Source organism: Haliotis cracherodii, unplaced genomic scaffold, assembly GCF_022045235.1.
Source record: "Haliotis cracherodii isolate W230 unplaced genomic scaffold, xgHalCrac1.p SCAF_1, whole genome shotgun sequence".
NCBI classification, from domain to species: domain Eukaryota; kingdom Metazoa; phylum Mollusca; class Gastropoda; order Lepetellida; family Haliotidae; genus Haliotis; species Haliotis cracherodii.
In genome coordinates, this window is record NW_027266264.1 from 33404668 (window position 1) to 33418894 (window position 14227).

Below are 14227 nucleotides of genomic sequence, written 5' to 3' on the forward strand. Positions count from 1 at the left end.
GCCATGGCATTTTAATCTGAATTGCAGTATGGCTGACAGGACCATTATTGATTTCATTTTTTTTTTAAATGAAAGAAAATCAAAATAGCTCACAGTGGGTTTTTTTCTTTCTAGAATGCAGATAATCTATCTTGGCTAAATCACGAATGCTACACGTATCTTTTGTATGTGAGCCATATCGCGGCTACTCTCTACCGACTGGCATTATTACTTGTATAAAATCTATTCAGCATGCAATGAGATGGGTTGTTTTCATATGATGCTTACGCCCGCAGATGTCAAAACGACGCCGAAGTGAATGCTAAACTTGCTGGAATGGGAAAACCTTCGTCGAATCTACTTTTGCTATTGTTTTCGATTAAATTGAATCAATAGTTATTGTCTGACACGATAAGTATATACTCGGAATTAATATACGAGATAAAAACTATTGCCTTAAACGAAACGACATGTCAGAATTAACGTTCTGTATCGCTACCAGTAAGCTTTCCTCATACCTACTAAAGGGGCGGCCGGGCAGCCTAGTGGTTAAAGCGTTCGCTCGTCACGCCGAATACCCGGGTTTGATTCCCGACATGTGTACAATGTGTGAAGCCCATATTAGTGGGATATTGCTAAAAGCGGCGCAAAACCACACTCACTCACTTATACCTACTAAGACGACAACAGCGGTTTCCTCACAGCATGGACGTGAAATACATATCGGTGTCTTACTGTCGATCGCATACAGACGTCTTGCACGTGGACAGATTGCAAGTACAAATGTATGTGGGCTGCACTCGTCCAAGTCTCTCAATGAACCTGCGAGTAGTGAAACCCCGTTAATCAATACTGTTCTAGGGAAGTCATCAGGATTAATTAATCATTGTTATAGGTATTGGTATTCTTTGTGTCGACATGAACACGTTCCTGGCTGTCATCACCTGGTCAAGGTTCGGACAAGCAGGGCTTCATGCTTCACTGTCAGTGATGTCCTATTTGTATGTCTGCATAGTCTTTAGCTGTATACGTGTTGATGAGGGATGGAATCGATGATGCAGGAGTAACATTGCTTTCGCCCTTCCGACACATCCTGATCTGTCTGTATCAGCACCTGGACGTTCTGAATGTAGGTGAGATATGCATGAGGTTAGTCGCACTCGTAAATTGTGCTATACACTTTATAAAGCTTCCCTAGCGTCTTCCCGTTTCTTTGCCGTAAAAGGCAACTATGCTTGTCGTAAAAGGCAACTATGCTTGTCGTAAAAGGCGACTAACGGGATCGGGTGGTCAGGCTCGCTGACTTAGTTGATGCATGTCATCGATCCCAATTGCGTAGATCGATGCTCATGATATTAATCACCGGATTGTCTGGCCCAGACTCGATTATTTACAGACCGCCTTCATATAGCTGGAATATTGCCGAGTGCGGCGTAAAACAACAGACCAACCAACAATCTTCCCGTTTCTACTTGTTACCAGAGAGAGACAATGAAAGTAACAACTATACAAGTATACACTTACGACAACCGCAGCGCTAAGATCGCTGTGTGTAAATGACAGTTGAAATAGATCCGATACGTAACTCCAGTCTATCACTACGACATGAGGCATTCGTGTATGTACTGTGTATATTCGTATATAATTTAGAATTGATTATAGGAGCATGTGTGGCATACTGATTTCCCCGAGCGAGAGCAAGTAATACACGAATTCTCTTCATTACTCATTAATTCCAATCGTGTTGAGCTCCCCTTTTTTTAAACATGTACTTATCACGACTGCCGTCTCAGAAAACCATTTTTGTTGACTGACGTCAACTATCTTCAGCTATGACGTCGTTTCTCGTGTGACGTCATTCCGACCTTTCGTCACAGTCAGATTCGAATGGCGACAACAATGCCGTCCGGAAGATGTACACATTACACTGGTGCACATGTGAATTGATATTTGCACCAGTTGCACATTCGATTTTTATTAACTCGGTTACCTGAGGGTAATAAACGCCTGTATAGCCATACGACAATCGTAGCGTTAATTAAGATCGATTTCGTAAATGGCAATTGAAATATGACCTAAACGTAACCCTAAACTATCACTACGACTTGCAGCTTACGTGTATACTTTAGCAAGTGCATGTAAAGACACCAACAGTCGTAATACTAAATTCGCTTTGTGAAACGTGTCCTATGAGTGTCCCAATGCGCTTGAAAATGCAGTCGAAAATAACCTAAAAGGAAGCCCCGCTTTATCACAAACCGACACCCATGCATTCTGAACCAGTTTATAGACTTGGCGCCATCCAGCATTGGAGTGTATGGTAACCATAGAACGCAACACCGAAACAAGACAGTATTTCTTCTCTGATCCTTAAACTATGCCACTCCCTTTTAGAACAACATTTGTTTGACAAAGAACTTGTTTTATCTCCGGATATAACAGTGGAGATCGCGATAAGACACGCAGGGGGCACGAAACCGATGAAGTTATTTGGTGAATGTCCACTATTGTGTGAAGAAGGTTATAACCAGATCAAAATGGGATTGAACACCGACACTGCCGAAGTATGTATATGTATATGGGTGAGTGAGTGAGTGAGTATGGTTTTACGCCGCTTTTTTAGCAATATTCCAGCAATATCACGGCGGGGGACACCAGAAATGGGCTTCACACAGTGTACCCATGTCGGGAATCGAACCCGGGTCTTCGGCGTGACGAGCGAACGCTTTAACCACTGGGCTACCCGACCGCCCCTATATCTATATGGCCTGGAACATACTGCGCATGGTGCAGGCATAAGCGCTCAGTCAGTGGGGTGACTTCATAGATGGGAGTACCCTTGATTATCATGTATGTTTAAAAAGAATGGAGATTAATATACTGGATGATGCAGGATGGAAGGGTGAGCTATTTTAACTCTTACACAGACCACAGGTGTACGTAGCTTTGGGAAAAAATATATCGACCCATGTATCCTACGAGTTTGAAGGAGGCCACGTACAGGATAAAAGGGTCAGTATGGTATTTTAAAGTTCAAGCTAAGCATTCCTGTGCTTTGACATATCCCATTCGGAGCGTTTGGGTAGCCTAGTGGTTAAAGCGTTCGCTCGTCACGCCGAAGACATGGGTTCGATTCCGGACATGGGTACAATGTGTTCAGCCATTTTCTGGTGTCCCCCGCTGTGATATTGCTGGAATATTGCTTCAAGCGGCGTAAAACCACATTTACTCACTCACTCACATAACCCATTCAGTCTCTACAGATTATGCGTTGAAAAGAACGATGGTCGTTTTTACCACGGATCTTTAGGTCCGTGTTTTTACGAAGCATTTAACAGCTGACGCAATTCACTGCGTTAACATGCATGGGGACAAACAGGTCCAACCGTGTGTCGAAACCTCAGTTTCTCGCTGGGTGAAGATCCGAAGACACCCCTATAAACCACCTACCCGCGAACAGCGGCTCCTTGCACGGCTAACAGACGAAAACACCTCACAGCTGGACGCGTTGGTGCCTTGGACCGCTGGGCTATCTGTGTCTCCACCTATTGCACAGGTGCCGTGCATTCACGTACAGTCTTCGTTGGCATCAGTGTCACACGTGGTGCTGTGTAGGAGACTATCCTAAACCATGCAGGTGTTCACTCGGACAGGCAACAGAAGGTCCTTACATATACACCCCGCTGGTAGTTTGTTGAAAACAGATCACGGATCGATAGAACGCGTGCACAATCGTATACCTGGGCTGGGGGATGGGTGTTTTGTTTGAAACAGGATATTTTCTCAGTCAGTGCTTCATGACCTAACTATTTTTTTCCAAAAGAACAGCCAAACAATGCTTGGGGATATGCACAACATTGCATGGCAGAACGACCATTATTATTGTAACGCTGAGTCTGGGAAAATATATCATTTTGGGAGAAGCGACTATACATTTAAATTGAAAAGGAACCCAAGTGTGATGGGAGCTTTGGAACCTGGGGCAAATCTAGACTTGCTTTATTAGGGCTTTAGCATTACAGTAAGGGATGGGCGGAAGGGAAATACAATTGTTTAGCGACAGTGAGACAGACTAGTCCAGACTATCTGGTTATCTTTTTTTTCAAAACCAGATCCATTTAGTCTCCTCATTTTGTCTCTCTACCAATTGACGCCCAGAAATGGCTGAATCGGACAAAAGTCCTAAGATTTCATTGACTTACCCCTCAGCAACGAAATGACACATTTGCATACTCTCCATCCGAGTTAGGGAAGTCGCCGGGATGTGTTGCCGTGTGTATTGGTGCAGACAGTGGTCACTAAGTGATGAGGTATCGAACATTCCGCTTCGAATCCCAGTTAAGCCTCCATAAAAAGGCATCACATATGAAGTCGACTATAGATCTGTGTCCAGGAGGGTCAAGCGTCCAGTGAACCAGTTTGGTCAAACTCGCTCCCGGCTGCTCGGGAAAACGGTCTAGGTCATTACTCGAGTCCATCATCGTAATTGTGTCTAACTATCTTTGCCCTTTCATAATACCTGCGGATGTCGTACTTTATCGCCTGTTTACATCAAAGAGAGATTATGTCAGGCAGTCTCGCTTCAACATCGATATGTCTGCCCGCGAATGGTCCCCCGCACGATGTGAAAGTTTGCAAGCTGAATACAGTAAACTACGGTTATAACGAACACGCTTATGACGAACTGACGGATATAACGAACTAACTTTTTGGTCCCGACTACTTGCTGTAGTCATGCTGTATATGTGCTTATAACGAACTACGGTTATAACGAACTAAAATCAGTAGTCCCTTTGAGTTCGTTATAACCGTAGTTTACTGTATATTCAAGACTTCGTCATAAAGCCATACGGTTCTACGGAAGGCACACCATGCATAAAACCTGTTTGACTATACCGCCTTTTAATATTGTCTCTAGGAAATGTATGAATGTTTGTTTGCATATTGTTTAAGGCCGGACCCAGCAAATATTCAGCTATATGATGATGTCCTGTTAATGATCGAGTCTGGGTCATACAAACCAGTGATTGATATCATGAGCAAAGCCCGACACCGTCGGACTACGAAGACACACATCGGAATCCTAACGGGACAAATGTATGAGTGAGTGAGTTGGGTTTAACGCCGCTTTAAACAGTACAGTTATATCACACTGAGTTAGATTAATGGGGGAGCATGGAAAACTCGATGTGATGCAGGTCTATGACGTTTACCACTTTGCATTGGTGAAACGGGTTTGGTGAGGCCAAATGTGGAATATGAAGCTACGGTAAGAAGATCCTGACATACACAAGGGGCGCAACTCTGCAGTCTGTTGGGGAAGATGACCATGTTAATACATCGTCTGAACAACATTTGTAAGGACAATAAGCAAAGACTCACTATGAGGATGAAGCTGGTCGCCTTGGTGTGAATTCATACTCAAGTGGCATAAATCGATTCATTTTCGTTACCAGTCATGGCAATAGCCTGTATTAGCTCCAGTGTATCACGTATACCTGTTTAGGTTTTGGTTTCATCACGTGGTGGTACTTCATGAGAACCATCTGTATTATTGAGGTGACGAATGTCAAGTAGTGTACCTGCTGCACTCTTTCCATGCGCTGTACATTCTAGCTATAGCATGCATATCGCCCACACATGCGTACAGCAGTCACTCGGGCAGGCAACAGAAGAAAGTATATATACACACATAGATAACAAAATTTACGCTCATCTTTATCAACGAAAATATGTATGCGAAGGTATTGTTCTCAATTATGTAGAACTTACAATTTTTCACGTTATTGTAAACCTTTCATAAACGCCGTGAGGATTCCGGGTAAGGATTCCACAGGATTTGGGTACACCACGAAGAGAGTGAGTGAGTTTGGTTTTACGCCGCTTTTAGCAATATTCCAGCAATATCACGGCGGGGACACAAGAAATGGGCTTCACACATTGTACCCATGTCGGGAATCGAACCCGAGTCCTCGGCGTGACGAGCGAATGCTTTAACCACTAGGCTACCCGACCACCCCGTACACCACAAAGAAAGAATCTGCCTTTTGTGTTTTGAATAGCGGATTTCTTTGCTAGTCTTATTACTGGTATTCTAGACAGAAAATGCATTCATTGCAACTTAAATGAGAATCCGGTGGTCTGCTAGTGTCACAAAATATTTTTCAAATTGAATGAAACTCACAAACGCATGGCTCACGCGCACACAGACACAGACACACACACACACACACACGTACGTACACACACACACACACACAGAGACGAAGACACACACCAGACACATACAAACAAAACTGATCGAATAAACATAAACATGTGCAACGATACATTTTAAAGAACTGTCTTGACCCGAAACAAATGGTCTGGTATCGCTCCATATTTAGAAACATAAAATTACCACTACCTTCTATATATATCCCCCCCCCCCCCTCTCCTATCCACTCTCTCATCTCTTTTACCCAATCTCATTCAAATCAGATCTTAGTTCTCGCCACAGCAAAACAAAGCGGTAGCGAGAACTAAGATCTGATTTTAATGAGATTGCTCTATTACCTATCTTATTTTATCTTTTTTATACTGTATAATATCGCCTACTTCTATTTCAAATGAGTGAAAATGTCGGTACGTGGTAATTACGATTTTCTCGCTGGACAATACAAAATATAGCTTTTCAGCATGACAATGACAGTGTTAACCAACTACCCATCAACTCGAAAGTTTTTGTTTTGTTAAATATTTCAGAATATATTTATCACACAAAGGTTAAACATTGACACAAATCCTCAAATTGCCTACTACAGCTTAAATTGACACAAACATGTTTCACGCCTTACTTGCGTACTTGTATGCTGTGAAAGTTAAAAAGAACCACACCCAGTCCTATTCACATTCTACATGTAAATGTAACAATTTACAAACATAACTTTATTCAATGTGTTAATATTCATATTCGCAGTCTGGATGAGTTCTCCGTGCATGCGAACGTACTTCCTGTTACTCATCCACCCATCGCCCATCCCTCTTAAATTAAAGAAAAGAGAAGAAAAAAACAACTTTAACAAATGAATGACATTCATACAGTTGGGTAGATCTATATTCTTGTCCCTTTCTTTCATCATTCAAAATTCCTGTAACTGTCGAACACGGGACGAGCACTTCACACATGCTGCAAAGGAACGAACTCTCCGTACCATCAACTTGACCAACCAACGATCAGCCTTGCGCTGACATCAAGTTTCTTCAGTAAACACACTGCATGGAGTATATATGCTATCAAGACTTAGCCTGTCCAGTGCAGCAGCTGTTACCTAGCAACAATGGTGTGGAGCACAAGCTGCAGGTCTCTACCCTCCCAAGGCCCGGTCGGCCACTCGCTATATCACGAAGGTTACGCCAGGTTACAGAGGGAGGGAGAGCGAGGGGGCGATACTATTTTCGGTTGACCTACATATCACATGGGCAAGCGCCGCAGGCCATTCAGCGTTTGTAGGCTATCTGCTCCGGAATACAAAGACGTTGTTGTGCATAGCGCGAGCGTGAGTCAGGTGCATGCTGGACAGTGGGTGGGGGAGAGGGGCGTGAGGAGGGATTTTTTTATGTAGAGTTTATTCGCTGGGATATAGTTGACTTGTCATAGGATACTTTGACAGCCAAAACTAAATTTGTACGGACGAACGCATTTCGGTATTCGGATACTTAACTGAAACTGACCCTTCTGAAATCAGGTCTGGTCAGGCCATTCTGAACAAAAGGGGTGGAAGGTTGGCTGACCTATATCGCCTAATTGTTATAAACACATGGGTGCAGTGTATATGCTAGGACATGTCAAGATTCCAAGATGAACGCTATTTGGAGGAGTGAACAGTTCACTACAGAAAGTTACCAACACATATTTAAATTACTCAGAATCAATAGTTTACAGTAACTCTCGCTAAAGACTGAACACTAAGTTCAAAGATCTCTGGCTTCTTAAGTGAAACAAAATTATGTTTTCTTAATATCCGATATAGAAAATCTGCATTACGAGAATGTAAACCAAAAGTTATCTACCGTCTCACTGCTCTCTTCTCTTGTCGATACCTACCAGCGTCCGAACCTCTTTCAATGTTATCTATGTTTAGTGGACCATATCAAATATATACATTTAAAAAGAAAATTTCTCTGCCGTAAATGTGGTCATGAATGATACATAGTCATTAAAGTTCTGTGTTTATGTCCAACTTCACCCTGAAATCAGATTTTTTTTAACAACTCAATAAACACGAAAGCTATCTTAAAAGGCTAAACCAGTATTCTAGGTCACAGATGGCTAACTGCACTTCATAGAGCTACGTATGTGTGTGTGACCTACGCGCAAGTCAAGGAACACACCCATATCTTCCACATGCTGTGGCGTTGTTATAATCAATATCGAGATAACGAATCATTGCCACATATACTAGTACTCTGTCAGTTTTGCATTTGGTCACGTGTCCATGTGCTACGATCTACATTTGAAACTCGCATACGTGATGGAAATGACCAAACGTTTGTTTCTAATATTTGGCTCTGTGACACCAGATTGCCGAAAGGTCACCTCGAGACTGTATTTAGCACTCGTGGGCCAGAGTTCAGATAAGCTTAATGATATGATTAATTGATGGCTGCACAAGCGGTCATTCAAACTTAAGAAAATACAACCATGTGCACACATTAATTTCAAATCACGACACGTTTAAGCTAAAGCAACCCACACATTATGAAACGATACCGTGGAAATACACATGAAAGTGCTGACTTGAAAATTTAACTTGAGTGCACTTATATATCCATGTTATATATGCGGTGGAAAGGTATCACGGTAAATATATATTTGCATGTGATAAGCATTTACAATTATTAATGTATGTCAATTAATAGTTTTATTCCAACAAACACGAAACAGGTGTTTTGTGTGAATGCAAGGAAATAAAATGTGCGAGTAGTTTATTTATTTATTTATTTGTCAAGACACAATCATTAGTGTAAAGGATTGATAGATTCATTATAGTGCCAGTCTTAAAATGCCATTAAACATTAAATTAGCTAAATCTCAAACATTTTCATCTAAGCATACTTGCACAATATACCTCGGAATAAATTAATATTCAGAACCAATGAGGATTGTACGTACGCTTCATTACAGTCTTAAACCATACACATTGCTTATCCACAGGGGACTCGCAAAATCTTGGAGCTGAGCAAAAGTGTCTTCTGGGTGTATATATTAGTCTATGATAGACTCACTGATCACAACCAGCGGGGATTCCGGGTTCAAACTGGTCCCAAGCAGTCTATGCTGGTCGTATGAGACGAGGAAATGGATCGCGAGTGGTCAGGCTCTGTCACTTATCATCGTAACTCGACTGCGTAAAACGCTGCTCATGATATCAATCACTGGGTTGTCTTGAACAGAATCAATTTCGACAAACAAACAAAGTATATTTACATACCTAAAATGACAATAATGCCAATAAACGGTTGATAAGCAATTCATACATGGTGTATATTGTATTGGTGACTTTATCAATAATAGCAAGTGGTAATACCTATGCCTAATAATTGTTCTCGGGTAATTCAGACCACCTTTTCACAGATCACTGGTAATTTCTTTCCACCCATTTCACAATCACGGATAATTATCGTGCAAATAAGTTCATATTTTATAGAGATAAGAAAACAATAATCCTTACTTATAAATATGATAGTGACTTTAACCATATGTTTTTATCAAGTTTATGATTTGCATGTATAAACTTAGACTGCATATTATATTATTGTAACATATAAACTTGATGACAACTTGTGAGATGGACCATTCTTGGCGTTTCTTAATATTTAGGTAACTGTCCCTCAAATTTACTGCATGGTATTTCCGGTTTCGAAATAAAAAACGATAACGAATAACAACTATTCACAAGAGAGAGAAAAGACATTTCACAGAAAACGTGTAATTTATTTGCAATTTCACGAAAACGGGACTGTTGAGAAATAACGTCGTAACGTGAAATATTGAATCACGGCAAATTGAAAGAGCCAATTACGCATAACTTATGTAGACTATCTCAGGGAACATTTATCATGAGATGCATGTATACCTTTCGTGATTTAACTGAAAATATAAAATCGATATTTCACTCGGTTGAAATTGAACTTTATGTTGGAACACTTTCAGTCTGTTTTTAATAAATTACGGTTTTAAGATTAAAATCGGTGAGACGTTATACAATAAACTGAGCATTTGAACATTTTCTTGTCAAATAGCATCTCTTTATTTGTAACTAGATAGTGCTGACAGTGGTTGTGCAATCACGAAAATAACTTTGTCTCGTTGCTAAATGACATAAACATGTTACTTCACAAATAACCAACATATATCCGACAGTTCTATTTAACCAATGCGTTGCGTGACAAGAGTTGACCGTTTGTACTGTATAATGTATGAGGGGGCACGGTTGGCCCAGTCGTCTAAGGCGCCGCGATTCGCTGTTCAGAGTTGCGTCCCTAGGCTACGCCAGAAACCTATGATTGCGGGTTCGAATCCCGGTTCGCCCCGATTATGTTTCTCGGTTTGTCAGCACCATACCCGTGCTCGTGGGTTTTGCCGAAGTGGTAAACGTCTGAGACCTGCATCACTTCGTGCTTTCCTCCACCTTAAGCTGACACGCCGTGATATAACTGGAATAATGTTAAAGGCGGCGTTAAACCCAAACTCACTCACTCTAATGTATGAATACACACATCCATAAATTCAGAAAATTGTATTAATGTGTTCGTCCATTTATAAGTATTGCATACGTGTTGAGGCAGTTGACTGAAATGGATAGTTGGTAAGATAATGTATTTTAATGTCCTATCCTAAACTAAAATCAATGGAGAGCAACAGATAGTAGACATGATGTCATATTTAAAAGCCTGGACTTAACAGATAAGCGTGAAAAGGCGATAAATAAAAACAACGCTCTTGAGCCAGGAAGCCTGTGCAAGCACCTGCAGTACAAAGAATAGATAGGCTATCACATCACTGCCGTGTTGCTTAGGGCGACCAGATAGGCGTGGTGATGTCGAATAAGGAAATGTAAAGAGTAACGCAGTCACATCTATTGTCATGAAGCAGCAAGGATGTTTTTTTCCGCCCTGTGTCATGGTTTTTACACCGACTGACCTGTACATAGGCAGTTGAAATCGTCATAAATATTTCTAATTCTCGTTTACAGGGTTAACAGTAATTACATATATTTCATTAATATTTTATGCATATTTTTGTTTATTAACGGGGAGAATACCTCTGTGGTCTAGTGGTAGAGCGTCCGCCCGGAGATCGGAAGGTCCCTGTTTCGATCATACCAAAAGACATTAAATATGGTGGTTGTTGTTACCCTGTCTAGCCCTCGGCATTAAGGGACTAAAACAAGGACTGGTCGGCTCGGAGACAGTATACTGTTTCTGGGTGTATGTTTTTTATGTTAATTTGCAACATGGTATCTCAGTGGGCTAGCACTATAAATCCGCATCAGTCCGGACACGCACGCACGCACGCACGCACACACACACGCACACCGCTATATCAGTGCAATAGTCTTGGATGCCACGTTAAACCCCATTTCACCTCACTTTATTGACGGGGATAGTTTATAAGGTTAAAGTACTCTTGCATGTTTTTGTAAAGAAAGGGCAGTGAACCATAAGGGTTGTAAGAGTTATGCCCCCTTAACGTTCTCCCGTGACACTGTACGATCACATCAATGTAGTCTCTTTCACAGACCCCGAGCCTATATTTAATAAACAACCACTCCCATGTCATTCCACCCTCTCCCCTTCTTAATTGTTTTAGCCTATCCTCACCCGCGCCTTTAGCTACCCATGCTTGTCGTAGGAGGCGTCAAACGGGATCGGGCGGTCAGTCTCGCTGACTTGGTTGATTTATGTCATCGTATACCATTTGTGTAGATCGATGCCCATGATGTCAATAACTGGATTGTCTGGTCCAGACTCGATGATATAAAGACCGCCGTCATATAGCTAGAATATTGCTGGAAGAGTGCGGCGTTAAACAAACATTTCTAGAAATTAAGAAACTTGAGGGTTCCTAAATACTTGAAGTTAATCATTATAGGATTAAGGTTATAGAACCGTAAACATTAATTGTTTCAAGGACTACATGTTAGTCGACTTTATTTGCAAGTGTTCGACAAATGACAAGATAAACACAATATCTTCGCAATGATATGTTTCACAACAGAAGGTATTATCAAACTGAGGAGCGAAAGAAACCATACCTCTCAGTTGATTTTATTATATTTTTGATTTTCAAATAAAAATATGTTAAGTTAGTAATATTAGATCCAAACAAAGAACTGTACTGGCGCATCGTCAGCACTCATAAAATTTTACTGTAAAACATGTGTTTGGTCTTAAAATCAAACTTGTAATAAAATCTGATATGTTTAGTATCTAGGCCTATTTAAAATCTAAACCTATTCCTATCTAAAGTTGTTTACAATAAAATCATTTTCATATCAATACTATTGTTAAAGGTGAAAATTGCACATTTAACCTTGACCAAAGTGCACGTTACTCTGCAAGGCTTGTCCGTATAATAACTGAGCAGCCTTATGCAACATGGTGTGAACAGTAGATGAAGGGAAGTCAGCGGGTAGATCCTGGACGTGGACACAATCCATCAGGTTTGTTGTATGTAAAATGTACCTAGTGTCACGGACTATATGCGAGTGGTAAATCCGGCGATTAATGCCTACTCTCTCTCTCTCTCTCTCTCTCTCCCCCCCCCCCCCCTCTCTCCCTCTCCCTCTCCCCCCCCCCCCCCCCCCCCCCCCTCTCTCTCTCTCTCTCTCTCTCTACTGGTCTCTGGGGGTATGGGTGGCAAGCCCGTCTTAGGAGCCGATGTGAAGAGTTGCATCCCTTGCGTTCCCGTTCTCGTGGGTTTCACCGAAGTGGTGATTAAACGTCTTAGGCCTGCATCACTTCGGGTTTTCCTCCCACATTAAGCTGGTACGCCGTGATATAACTGGAATACTGTTAAAAGTTGAGTTAAACCCAACTCACTCACATTAGTCACTTACTCTACACGTTTCTACTGACTATAAACTCTGATGGGAACTTTCAATGTTATCATTTTCATCTTCTCTGATATACTTCTTTTAATAATTTTGTCAAAGTTTCCTTATACTGAAATGCAGTACAGCGCTTTCCGAGAACAAATTACTGTGCCTAGCGAAAGTTAAATTTTCCGAAGCGAACGTAAAATATAAAATAATCCTTCGGGGCACCCTGCCCGTTAACCGGTATATTTCGAATGCCCCCATTCCCAATTCGTACGGGGCAGTCGGGTAGCCCAGTGTTTAAAGCGTTCGCTCGTCACGCCGAAGACCCGGGTTCGATTCCCGACATGGGTACAATGTGTGAAGCCCATTTCTGGTGTCCCCCGCCGTGATATTGCTGGAATATTGCTAAAAGCGGCGTAAAACCATACTCACTCACTCACTCACTCACTCCCAATTCGTACACAGACCAAAGAGTGTACACTAGCAGTGGCTCTTTATGTGATCATGGTTACATTGTCATAAACATTTAAATTAAAGTAAATTGTACTAGTCTGTGTAAGTATCTATTACGGGGACCCAGTCGTCCAAGGCGCCGTAATTCACTGTGCAGAGTTACGTCCATTGGGCACGCCAGAAACCTATGCTGAGTTCGAATCCAGGTTGGCCCTGATTATGTTTCTAGGTTTGTCAGCACCATAGCCGTCCTCGCGGGTTTCATCAAGTTGGTAAAGGTTTGAGACCCGTATTACTTCGGGCTTTCCTCCAACATCAAGCTGACACGCCGTGATATACTAGAATACTGTTCAAAGCGGCGTCAAACACAATTCACCCACTCTAATGCATATGAGGAAGGTGATATTGTAACCGGATCGATACTGTTATCGCAATATCAAGTTAGACTCTTGTTGTCTTGGTAGGTTTATGGCAATATGTCAAAAACATGTCTTCTGCGCGAATTGACACTTATAATTATGTTACAACAGCTCTTGTTTCCCCGACGTTACTCCCACAAAAGGCAAACGGTAGATGGCACTCCTAGGTGATATGGAATAGAACCATATTGGCAACGAGACCGTCGATTACTTTAACCAGAATTCCGTTTCCGTGAAGTATGTTAGTTCTAGAACAATGGTGCTTCCAGTGGGATGGTCCTCATTGTTGCA